General features: G+C 43.7%; 1 pseudogene; it reads right to left on the bottom strand.

Moving 5' to 3' along the window:
- Window positions 1-4,133: 4,133 nt before the first annotated feature.
- LOC100454781 (ribosome production factor 2 homolog) lies at window positions 4,134-5,079 on the bottom strand (annotated as a pseudogene).
- Between the last annotated feature and the right edge of the window lie 7,049 nt (window positions 5,080-12,128).

The following is a 12,128-nucleotide window of genomic DNA, read 5'->3' as shown; positions in this document are numbered from 1 at the left end:
GCCAATAGTTTATATTTATTGAATACTTGGGGCATTAGACAGAAACTGCGGTAAATGCTTCACACGTATTATCTTACTTAATCCTTTCCACATTTATTCTACTTAATCCTCAGAGCCGTCTGTGAGGCTAGAGAAACAAATTTAACTGAGAGTTTAAGTAAATTGTGCAGAATTACAATATGTAATTGAATGGATTAGAACCCATGTTTGTTCCTTCTTACTCTATACCTACTCTTCTCTATTATAATTAGTAGACAATTTTTTTGGATCAGAGTTAATTTGAGTAAAGAAGTTTCAGTATAACTGTAGGACAACAAAGAGATGTGAGTAGGCATATGAGTGTGACTGGGCATATAATTATAAAAACAAACGCCTATTGGCTTTTCAAGAAAGACATTATGAATTAACTGGATGGATAATTTTAACTGAGGATAATGGAAAAGACACATTAGAAGGTAGCATTTGAACTGGACCTTGAAGGATAAATAACAATCCTTATATATTAGTCAAGGTCCTGTAAGGAGGTAGAAATCACATGGCATTTGGAGAGAGACAGTGTAACTTAGTGGGTTGTTAACTAAGTAACTGAAGAAGTAAAAGGCAAAACCTAAAGTTTCATGGTGGTAGTAACTGTAGGAACAGCTACCACCCGCAGGGCTGAGGGAACAAAAGGAAGAGGTTGGAGTTATTAAAACATAGAAATTTAGAGGGGGAGGGGCCAAACACAGCCAACACTCAGACCGCTGAGGAGGAGGTATTGATTGACAGGTGCTCGTGTCTCTGAACTCAGAGGAAGAACCCCAAGGGGTAGAAACCAGACTTGTGAGTACGGGGCATTGGGCAGCCAGGTGCTGGTATCTCTGAAGAAGAGGAAATGAGACTAGTTCTGTAAGTGTTGAAAAAACTGCTGGGCATGGAGGTTCATATCTGTAATCTCAGCACTTTGGGAGGCCAAGGTGGGAGGATCGCTTGAGCCAACGAGTTCAAGATCAGGCTGGGCAACAAAGTGAGGCCCCATGTCTATAAAAATAAAAATTAGGCTAGGCGTGGTGGCTTACGCCTGTAATCCCAACACTTTGGGAGGCTGAGGCGGGGGGATCATGAGGTCAGGAGTTTGAGACCAGCCTGACCAACATAATAAAAACCCATTTCTACTAAAAATACAAAAATTAGCCGGGTGTGGTGGTGTGTACCTGTAATCCCAGCTACTGGAGGGGCTGAGGCAAGAGAATCGCTTGAACCCCGGGGGGTGAAGATTGCAGTGAGTCGAGTTCTAACCACTGCACTCCAGCCAGGGCGACAGAGCGAGACTCCGTCTAAACAACAACAACAACAACAACAACAACAAACCAGACTCATCTTCCCTGGCTTAGAAGGTATAACATGGTTGGGCTCTTCCTAAGCATCTTTGCTATAGCCACATGGTCTTCCTGCAGTCCTTAAAGACACCATGCTTCATTCTGCTGCAAGGCCATTGCACAGTCTATTATTTGCCAGGAATATTTTTTACCTGTTATATGCTGCTCCTCAAATCTTACTTTTTTTTTTTTTTTTTTTGAGATCAGCCCATCTCAGCCTCCCAAAGTGCTGGGATTACCAGTATGAGCCACTGAGCTTGGCCCAAATCGTCCTCTTATTTGCTCTTATAGCACCATAAATGTCTCTTATAGCAATTGTCACAGTTGTGCATCTTCATTTATTTATATAGTCTTTTTTTTTTTTTTTTTTTGAGTCTCGCTCTGTCTACGAGGCTGGAGTGCAGTGGCGTGATCTCGGCTCACTGCAACCTCCACCACCTGGATTCAAGGGATTCTCCTTCCTCGGCTTCCTGAGTAGCTGGGAATATAGATATGTGTCACCATGTTCAGCTAATTTTTTTGTATTTTTAGGGGAGACAGGGTTTTGCCATGTTGGCCAGACTGGTCTTGAACTCCTGACCTCAGGTGATCCACCTGGCTCATCCTTCCAAAGTGTTGAGATTATAGGCCTGAGCCACTGTGCTTAGCCCTATTCATATAGTCTTTTGATCAACGCCTGCCTCTTCCAACAAGGTTTGTAAGCTCCAGGAGGGCAGGGGCCATGACTGTTTTTTGCACTCCATTGTTTGTTTTACCAGTGCCTAGTTTAGTGACTGCCACATAGTAGACTGCGACATATATATATAGAATACATGGCTGGGCGTGGGGGCTCATGCCTGTAATCCCAGCACTTTGGGAGGCCAAGGCGGGTGGATCACAAGGTCAGGCGTTGAAGACCAGCCTGGCCAAGATGGTGAAACCCGTTTCTACTAAAAACACAAAAAAATTAGCTGGGCGTGGTGGTGAGGGCTTGTAATCTCAGCTACTCAGGAGGCTGAAGCGGAGAATTGCTTCAACCCAGGAGGCAGAGGTTGCAGTGAGCCCAGATCGCGCCACTGCACTCCTGCCTGGGCGACAGATTGAGACTCCGTCTCAATTAAAATATATGTATATATATATAAGTATATATATAAAATATATATGTAGTAAATATATATATGCAGTAAATATACATATATTCATGTATATGTATATACATTATATATATATACACATACGGAATTACTTCAATATTCTGCAAGTGGAGAATGTAGCCATGACATGAGAAGAGGTGGGTATTTGAAAGCAGGGATTTGGCTGGGCACAGTGGCTCATGCCTGTAATCCCAGCACTTTGGGAGGCCGAGGTGGGTAGATCACTTGAGGTCAGGAGTTCGAGACCAGCCTGGCCAACATAGTGAAACCTGTCTCTACTAAAAATAGAAAACAATTAGCCAGGCGTGGTGACGCGTGCCTGTAATCCTAGCTACTCGGGATGCTGAGGCAGAAGAACGGCTTGAGCCCAGGAGGCGGGGGTTGCAGTGAGCCGAGATCGCGCCACTGTACTCCAGTCTGGGCGACAGAGCAAGACTCTGTCTCAAAAAAAAAAAAAAAAAAAGAAAAAGAAGAAGGAAGCAGGGATTTGCGTCTCTTTTGGTTTTTTTGTGTGTGGGTTTTTTTGGTTTTTTTTTTTTTTGAGATGGAGTCTTGCTCTGTCACCCAGGCTGGAGTACAGTGGCACAATCTCGGCCCACTGCAACCTCTGCCTCCAGGGTTCAAGGGATTCTCCTGTCTCAGCCTCCTAAGTAGCTGGGACTACAGGCACGTGCCACCACGCCTGGCTAATTTTTGTATTTTTAGTAGAGACAGGGTTTCACCATACTAGCCAGGCTGGTCTCAAACTCCTGACCTCATGATCTGCCCACCTCTGCCTCCCAAAGTGTTTGGATGACAGGCGTGAGCTATTGTGCCTGGCTGAGGGTTTTCATTTCATTGATCATCCAGCATCTCGCTCTTAATTCTAGAGGTTCTGAGAAGGTCCCTTGTTTCTTTCCTTTTTTTAAAATATCTTTCTTTTTTTTTTTCTTTAGGAGACAGGGTCTTAATCTGCCGCCCAGGGTGAAATGCAGCAGTGCCATCATAGCTCACTGCCACCTCAAACTTTTGGGTTCGAGCAATCCTCCCACTTCATCCTCCCATGCAGCTGGGGCTACAGCTGCATGTCACCATGCCCTGCTAGGTTTTTTTTTTTTTTTTTAAGATAGGGTCAAGGCCAGGTGAGGTAGCTTACCCCTGTAATCCTAGCACTTTAGGCAGCCAAGGTAGGCAGATTGTTTGAGCCCAGGAGTTTGAGACCAGCCTTGGCAACACAGAAAAACCCTATCTCTACCAAAAAAGATATGAAGATTAGCTGGGCATGGTAGCATATACCTGTCATCCCAGCCACACCTGGGAGGATTGCTTATACCCAGGAGGCAGAGTTGCAGTGAGATCAATCATACCAGGCCACTGCAATCTAGCCTGGGTGACAGAGCAAGACCCTTGTCTCAAAACAACAACAACTAAAAAAAGATAGGGTTCCTCTCTGTTGCTCAGGCTGGACTTGAGAACTCCTAATTTCAAGCAATCCTCTCCCTTGGCCTCCCAAAGTACTGGGATTACAGGCATGAGCCACTGCACCCAATCTATTCTCTTTTTATTGAGATAAGATTCACATAAAATAAAATTAACCATTAATCATATTAAAGTGTTCAATTCTTGGCATTTACATCCACAATGTTGTGCAGCCTTCTCCGATGTCTAGTTCTGGTAAATTCTTTTTTTTTTTCCATAATTTCTTTTAAATTCTTTTTGACTTTTTCTCCTGGTCTTCTGTTATCCTTTCTGCAGGTCGCTTCTTCAACCCCTTCATTTTCCTGGTTTGTAGTTTGCTTGTCTTGGTTCTACATATGAATCCTTCCATAAGTTGTACAAAAAGTATCATTGGAGATATTTTTCTTCTTCTTTGGCTTGAGAGCTTTTGGCATTTTCATAGATAATTTATAAAGGTCATCGGATGCCAGGTGTGTCCTCCTCAGAACCAGATTCAAGGAGAGTCCTATCTCTTCCAATTCAATCCGTGGTGTTCCGCAACCAGATTTCTTCAACAGCAACTTATAGCTTCAAAAGTAAATCTTCCCATTCAGTGCAGTGAAGTGCAGAACATATTCTAATCCAGCCAGGCAGATATTTGATACCGTGGGGCCTCTGAAGAAATCAAGAAGAAGACTTTTTAGTCTTCTGTAATCTTCTGTTACATTGAAATCATCACCAGCAAATATTAGCCTGGGTTTTGTTCCCTCAGGACATTTACTCTTCTTAATGTCTTTTAGAAAGACAAAATTCTCAATACCTAATTCAATCATATCCAGCACATGGTAGTCATACATATGACCTATTACTAGATTATTTGGCCGCTTCTTATTATAGGAGCCAAACATGAATAAAGAACAATCTGATTTCTTTGAAAATAATTCCAGTGATGTCTGATCCTCAAAAGGTCTTGTAATATTTTTCTTTTTATACAGTACACCGTATGGTTTTTTCAGTGCACACACATCTTTAAGTACTTGTGTCACTGTTGCATTTGCATTTCCCCCTTTAATCAGCATGGCATTTTTAATATTTTCATTGAGTTTTGGTTCTCTCTTCTCAAGGAATCTCTTGACTCTTTTCATTTTGGGATTTACAACTCGATCCAGAGCATCTATCGCTACCACTACCTGGAACTCTTAACTAGGTGGATCTAGTTCTGGTAAATTCTTATTACCCCAACAGGAAACCTTATAGCCATTACGTAGTCACCCCACATTCCTCCTTCCCTCCAGCTCCTGGCAAAGACCAATTTGGTTTCTTTTTTTTTGAGATGGAGTCTCCCTCTGTCACCCAGGCTGGAGTGCAGTGGTGCTATGTCAGCTCACTGCAACCTCCGCCTCCCGGGTCAAGAGATTCTCCTACCTCAGCCTCCTGAGTAGCTAGGATTACAGGCACCTGCCACCACGCCCGACTAATTTTTTGTATTTTTAGTAGAGATGGGTTTTCACCGTGTTAACCAGGATGATCTCGATCTCCTGACCTCGTGATCTGCCCACCTCAGCCCCCCCGAGTGCTGGGATTACAGGAGTGAGCCACTGCACCCGGCCCACCAATCTGATTTCTGTCTCTATGGATTTATCTACTCTGGGTGTTTCATATAAATGGTTTTGTACCATACATGACCTTTTGTGTCTGGCTTCTTTCACTTAGCATAGTGTTTTCAAGGTTCATGTACATTATAGCATGTATCAGTATTTCGTTTTTATGGCGGAATAATATTCCATTGTCTGAATATACTACATTTTGTTTATCCATTCATCAGTTGATAGGCATTTGGGTTGTTTTCATTTTTTGGCTGTGGTGAGCAGTGCGGCTATGAACACTTGTGTATGAGTAATTATTTGACTGTCTGTTTTTTTGTTTTGAGATGGAGTCTTGCTCTGTCTCCCAGGCTGGAGTGCAGTGGTGTGATCTTGGCTCACTGCAACCTCCACCTCCTAGGTTCAAGTGATCCTCCCACCTCAGCCTCCGAAATAGCTGGGATTATAGATGCCACCATGCCTGGCTAATTTTTGTATTTTTGGTAGAGACAGGGTTTCACCTTGTTGATCAGGCTGGTCTTGAACTCCTCTCAAGTGATCTGCCCACCTTAGCCTCCCGAAGTGCTGGGATTACAGGTGTGAACCACTGTGCCCAGCCAAATGTCTGTTCTAAATTATTTTATTATGCCTAGGAATGTGTTTGCTGGGTCATAGGGTAACTCTATGTTTAACTTTTTGAGTAACTGCCAAACTGTTCTCTATAGCAGCTATATCATTAATATGTAAACATTGATACCAATAAACTATAAGGGTTCCAATTTCTCCACATTCTTACCAAAATCCCATGTTGGTTTTTTGTGTTTGTTTGTTTGTTTTGAGATGGAGTCTCACTCTGTTGCCCAGTCTAGAGTGCAGTGGTGCAATCTCCACCCACTGCAACGTCCGCCTCCTGGGTTCAAGCAGTTCTCCTGCCTCAGCCTCCCGAGTAGCTGGGATTACAGGAGCGCACCACCTCGCCTGGCTAATTTTTGTATTTTTAGTAGAGATGGGGTTTCACCATGTTGGTCAGGCTGGTCTTGAACTCCTGACCTCGTGATCCACCCACCTCAGCCTCCCAAAGTGTTGGGATTACAGGCTTGAGCCACTGTGCCCGGCATCCCTTGCTTCTTTTACAACAATAGCGTACAATTCATGTCTATGATGCACATATTCCAACTCTGATGTTTCATTTATATATTGAGATGGCACCTGGTTGTTTATTTCACTTATTTTAGAGATGGAGTCTCACTGTGTTTCCCAGGCTGTACATGAATTCCGGGGCTCAAGAAGTCCTCCCACCTCAGCCTCCTGAGTAGCTGAGATTACAGGTTCCCACCACCTAAGTAGGCTAGGGAGCTGGTTATTTAGAGATGTTTGGGCAAGATGTATGTCTGTAGACCTCTTACAGAAAGTGACTGTTAAGAACATATTTTTTTCAGACCCCAAAAGAATGAGTCTATTAGCTACATCCTTTCAGAGATGCTGTGTCTTTCTGGGCTATTCATTGTACAAGGTCATTCACTCATATCATGAAATCACACGCCTTTCATTCAAAACCACTGTTGAGTTGATGTTTCTTTTGTTTGCCATCCTTCATTTTCAAGGTATATCTCCATCCTGTGATGCCTTGTCAGCAGAATCTTCCTCTCTATTGCTAGATTTGCTTAATTCCTAAATCTTTTGCAATGCTGTGCCTGACTGCATTATTTTTGCTTCTGTTAGCAGATGTTTTTAAACAATACTCTGCCTCCTAATTTGCAATGGTTTATCCATTTCTCTGGTTGTCAAATCAGGATATTTTGGGACAAAACATACTGCTTTCTCTGACCCTCTGTGCCTGCATCTGCCATTTCTTTACTTAATAAAGTTAACAGAACATTACCCGATTTGTAAGCATTTGTCAGAACTAATCTATTGGTACATTTAAGATTTGTGCGTTTTGCCATATGTAAATATTATGGCATTTAAAAACATTGTGAACACTATTAAACTCTAATTAAGATTTTAAAAAAAACTCAAGATTATGCAATGCTGAGGTGTTTAGAAATAAAGTATACTGATGTCTGCAATTTGCTTTGAAAAGCACACAAAAATTAGGTTGGATGAATGGATGGACAAAGGGATAGATGAATATGTGATATAGCAAACAATGAAAAATGTTAAATGTAAAATAGACGGTGGGCATCTTTACTATTCTCTCAACCTCTGTTTGAGAATATTCATAATAAAATGTCGAAAAAAAATCTCCCTAACTGCTCTGATAAAATACATAAATCAGCTACTTTCGGAAGCAGATTCTGTGATCACTTCCATTATAGTCTGATCATTTCAATGTATTTCATTCAAGGAAATAAACAGGGTTGGGAGTGGTGGCTCACGCCTGTAATCCCAGCACTTTGAGAGGCCGAGGCAGGTGGATCACCTGAGGCCAGGAGTTCGAGACCAGCCCGGCCAACATGGTGAAACCCTGTCTCTACTAAAAATACAAAAATTAGCCATGCGTGGTGACATGTACCTGTAATCCCAGCTATTTGGGAGGCTGAGGCAGGAGAATCCCTTGAACCCAGGAGGTTGCAGTGAGTGGAGATCGCACCACTGCCCTCCAGCCTGGATGAAAGAGCGAAACTCTGGCTCAAAAAAAAAAAAAAAAAAAAGGAAACTGATTTAGAGGAATAAATGGGATTTTATATAGAAAAAGGTTTATAATGTGTGAAGTGCTATGTAAATACGCTATTATTAATACTATTAGCCAGGTTAGGTGGCTCACACCTATAATCCCAGCATTTTGGGAGGCTGAGGTGGGAGGATTGCTTCAGACCAGGAATTCAAGACCAGACTGGGCAACACAGAGAGATCCTGTCTCTATGAAAGAAAAAAAATAGCCAGGTGTAGTGGCGTGTGCCTGTAGTCCTAGCTACTTTGTAGGTTGAGGTGGGATGATCTCTTGAGCCCAGGTGTTTGAGGCTGCAATGAACTATGATCATGCTACCAAACAATGCCTGCTGGGAGACACTGCCAGACTCCATCTTTTTTCTCAGACAGGGTCTTACTATGATGACCAGGGTGGTCTCAAACTCCTGGGTTCAAGTGATGCTCTGCCTTGGCCTCCCAAAGTGGTGGCATTATAGGTGTGAGCCACTGTGCCTGCCCGAGACCCTGACTTTTGATGTTTAAAGCATTGAGTTTATGCAAAATCTTATTAGTACAATGCAAAACAGTATCTTGAATATGGTTTTATGTTCCTTCAGGTGTTCTCAATAAACTGGAAACTCTTGAAGGAAAAAGGATTATCCTTTTGATTAGTTTTGTGCTCACAAATTGTCTTTTTTTTTTCTGTTTTTTTTTTGAGGTGGAGTCTCGCACCGTCGCCTGGACTGGAGTGCAGTGATGTGATCTCGGCTCACTGCAACCTCTGCCTCCCAGGTTCAAGGGATTGAGCCTCCTAATTAGCTGGGATTACATGCGCCCGCCACCACGCCCAGCTAATTTTTTGTATTTTTAGTACAGATGGGTTTTCACTATGTTGGCCAGGCTGGTCTCGAATGCCTGACCTCATGATCCACCTGCCTCAGCCTCCCAAAGTGCTGGGAATACAGGCATGAGCCACTGCACCTGGCCACAAATTGTCTTAATGAGTATTTCACCAAATGTACTAAACACTTACTGAATGAATCAGTATATTTCACTGATAAGCTCTAAATGAGTGTTGTAAATTACATTTTATGTTACCGTGTATTGAATCTTTTCACTTTTATTTTTAATCTAAAGTAGCATTTTGGGCAATCCTTTTGGCCATGGAATGGACACATGGGCTATTATGAGTGCCCCTTAATTTTTTTCATTGCCGTAACTATAATGAGTTCAAAACATTTTACTTTTTTGACCAAAGATGAAACTCTGACAGAAAGCATCAGTTATTTCCCTATCTAGTTCACATCAGATCTAACGAAATTATCTTGAGTTTGAGGACAGGATTTTTGACAGTGATCCCAAGCAAAGTTAATGTGGTATCAACCTCAAGTAAGTAGCCAGGGATGTACCCTTGAAAGATTTCTTCTTTTTTTTTTAAGACAGTCTCCCACTGTCGCCCGAGCTGGAGTGCAATGGCGCAATCTTGGCTCACTGCAACCTCTGCCTCCCAGGTTCAAGCGATTCTCCTGCCTCAGCCTCCCGAGTAGCTGGGATGACAGGCGCCTGCCACCATACCCTGCTAATTTTTTGTATTTTTAGTAGGGACGGGATTTCATCATGTTGCTCAGGCTGGTCTCAAACTCCTGACCTCAGGTGATCTGCCCACCTTGGCCTCCCAAAGTGCTGGGATTACAGGCTTGAGCCACCATGCCCGGCCTAGATTTCTTCTTAAAAACTAATCATTCTGCCAGGCACGGCGACTCACACCTGTAATTCCAGCACTTTAGGAGGTCAAGGAGGGCTGATCACTTGAGGCCAGGAGTTTGAGACCAGCTGGGTCGACATGGCGAAACCCCATATGCACTAACAATACAAAAATTACCTGGGCCCACTTGGTTGAAATCCCAGCTACTCAGGAGGCTGAGACATGAGAATTGCTTGAACCCAGGAGGTGGAGGTTGCTGTGAGCTGAGATCTTGCCACTGCACTGCAGCGTGGGTGACAGAGTGAGACTATTTCAAAAAAACAAACAAAAAACCAGGCTGGGTGCGGGGGCTCACGCCTGTAATACCAGCACTTTGGGAGGCCAAAGTGGGCGGATCACCTGAGGTCAGGAGTTCAAGATCAGCCTGGTCAACATGGTGAAACCCCGTCTCTACTAAAACACAAATATTAGCCGGGCGTGGTGGCACATACCTATGGTCCCAGCTGCTTTGGGAGGCTAAGGCAGGAGAATCACTTGAACCTGGGAGGAGGAGACTGAAGTAAGCTGAGATCAAGCCACTGCACTCCACTCCAGCTTGGGTGGACTGAGTGAGTATCCGTCTCAAAAAAAACAAGCAACAGGCCGGGCATGTTGGCTGCCTGTAATCCCAGCACTTTGGGAGGCCAAGGCGGGCGGATCACCTGAGATCAGGAGTTCGAAAACAGCCTGGCCAACATGGTGAAACACCATCTCTACAAAAAAATTAGCCGGGCATGGTGGCAGGTGCCGTAATCCCAGCTACTTAGGAGGCTGAGGCAGGAGAATCGCTTGAACCCAGGAGGCGCAGGTTGCAGTGAGCCAAGGTTGCGCTACTGCACTCCAGCCTGGGCAACAGAGCAAGACTCCATCTCAAAAAAAAAAAAAAAAAACCTAATGATTCACTTTGGGAAGCTAAGCCCAAGAGTTTGAGCCTGCAGTAAACCATGTAAACCGTAACTAAGTCTCTGCACTCCAAGCAGCCTGGGAGACGGTGCAAGACTGTCTCAAAAAACATGATTCACAAATTTAAGTTAAAACCTTTGGATATGTCACTAGAATACCCTTGACATTGTGCCAATAGACAGGCAAGTATTTAAAACAATTCAATCAGTCAGTAGATTGATGAGATAATCAAGTGCAGAAGGAACCTGGGTGGGGAGATACAATTTCATCTGCCTAAATCAGGCAAAGGTCACATGAGTGTTAAAATTAATTACATCTGTATGAAATGGGCTTAAGTTTCCCATTGTCCTAGTGATATGGGGGAAAAAAAAAAGAGTCAGGCATGCTGGCTCACGCCTGTAATCCCAGGACTTAGGGAGGCATAGAGGAGAGGATCCCTTGAGCCAGGAGTTGGGGACCAGCCTGGACAACATGGCAAAAACCCAACTCTACAAAAAATACTAAAATTACCTGGGCCTGGTGGCATGTGCCTGTAGTCCCAGCTACTCGGGAGGCTGAGATGGGAGGATCTCTTGAGCTCAGGAGGTCAAGGCTGCAGTAAGCTGTGATTGTGCTACTGCACTCTAGCATGGGTGACAAAGTGACACTGTTTCAAGAAAGAAAAAGGCCGGGCGAGGTGGCTCACGCCTGTAATCCCAGCACTTTGGGAGGCCAAGGCGGGCAATTCCCTTGAGGTCAGGAGTTCGAGACCAGCCTGGGCAACATGATGAAACCCCATCTGTACCAAAAATATAAAAAATTAGCCTGGTGTGGTGGCACGCTCCTGTAATCCCAGCTACTTGGGAGGCTGACGCAGGAGAATTGCTTGAACCTGGGAGGCGGAGGTTGCAGTGAGCCGAGATTGTGCCATTGCACTCCAACTTGGGCGACAGAGCAAGACTCCATCTCAAAAAAAAAAAAAAAATATGTATATATATACACATGCACACACACACATATACATACATACATATATATAGAGAGAGAGAGAGTGAGAGAGAGAGAGAGAGAGAGAGAGAGAGCCGAGAACGTGCCATTGCACTCCAGCCTGGGCGACAAGAGTGAAACTCTGTCTCAAAAAAAAAAAAAAAAAAAGAAATGATAAATGCTTGAGGTGATGGATTACCCCAATTACTCTGATTTGATTATTACACATAATATGCCTTTATCAAAACATCACATTTGAAGCCCAAATCTCTACAAAAAAAAAATTTTTTTTTTGAGACAGTTTTGCTCTCGTTTCCCAGGCTGGAGTGCAATGGCGCGATCTCGGCTCACTGCAACCTCCGCCTCTCAGGTTCAAGTGATTCTCCTGCCCCAG

This window comes from Pongo abelii, chromosome 21, assembly GCF_028885655.2.
Source record: "Pongo abelii isolate AG06213 chromosome 21, NHGRI_mPonAbe1-v2.0_pri, whole genome shotgun sequence".
Taxonomy (NCBI): Eukaryota; Metazoa; Chordata; class Mammalia; order Primates; family Hominidae; genus Pongo; species Pongo abelii.
Note: the sequence above shows the minus strand (reverse complement) of the source record. Positions and strands in the feature narration are given on the sequence as shown.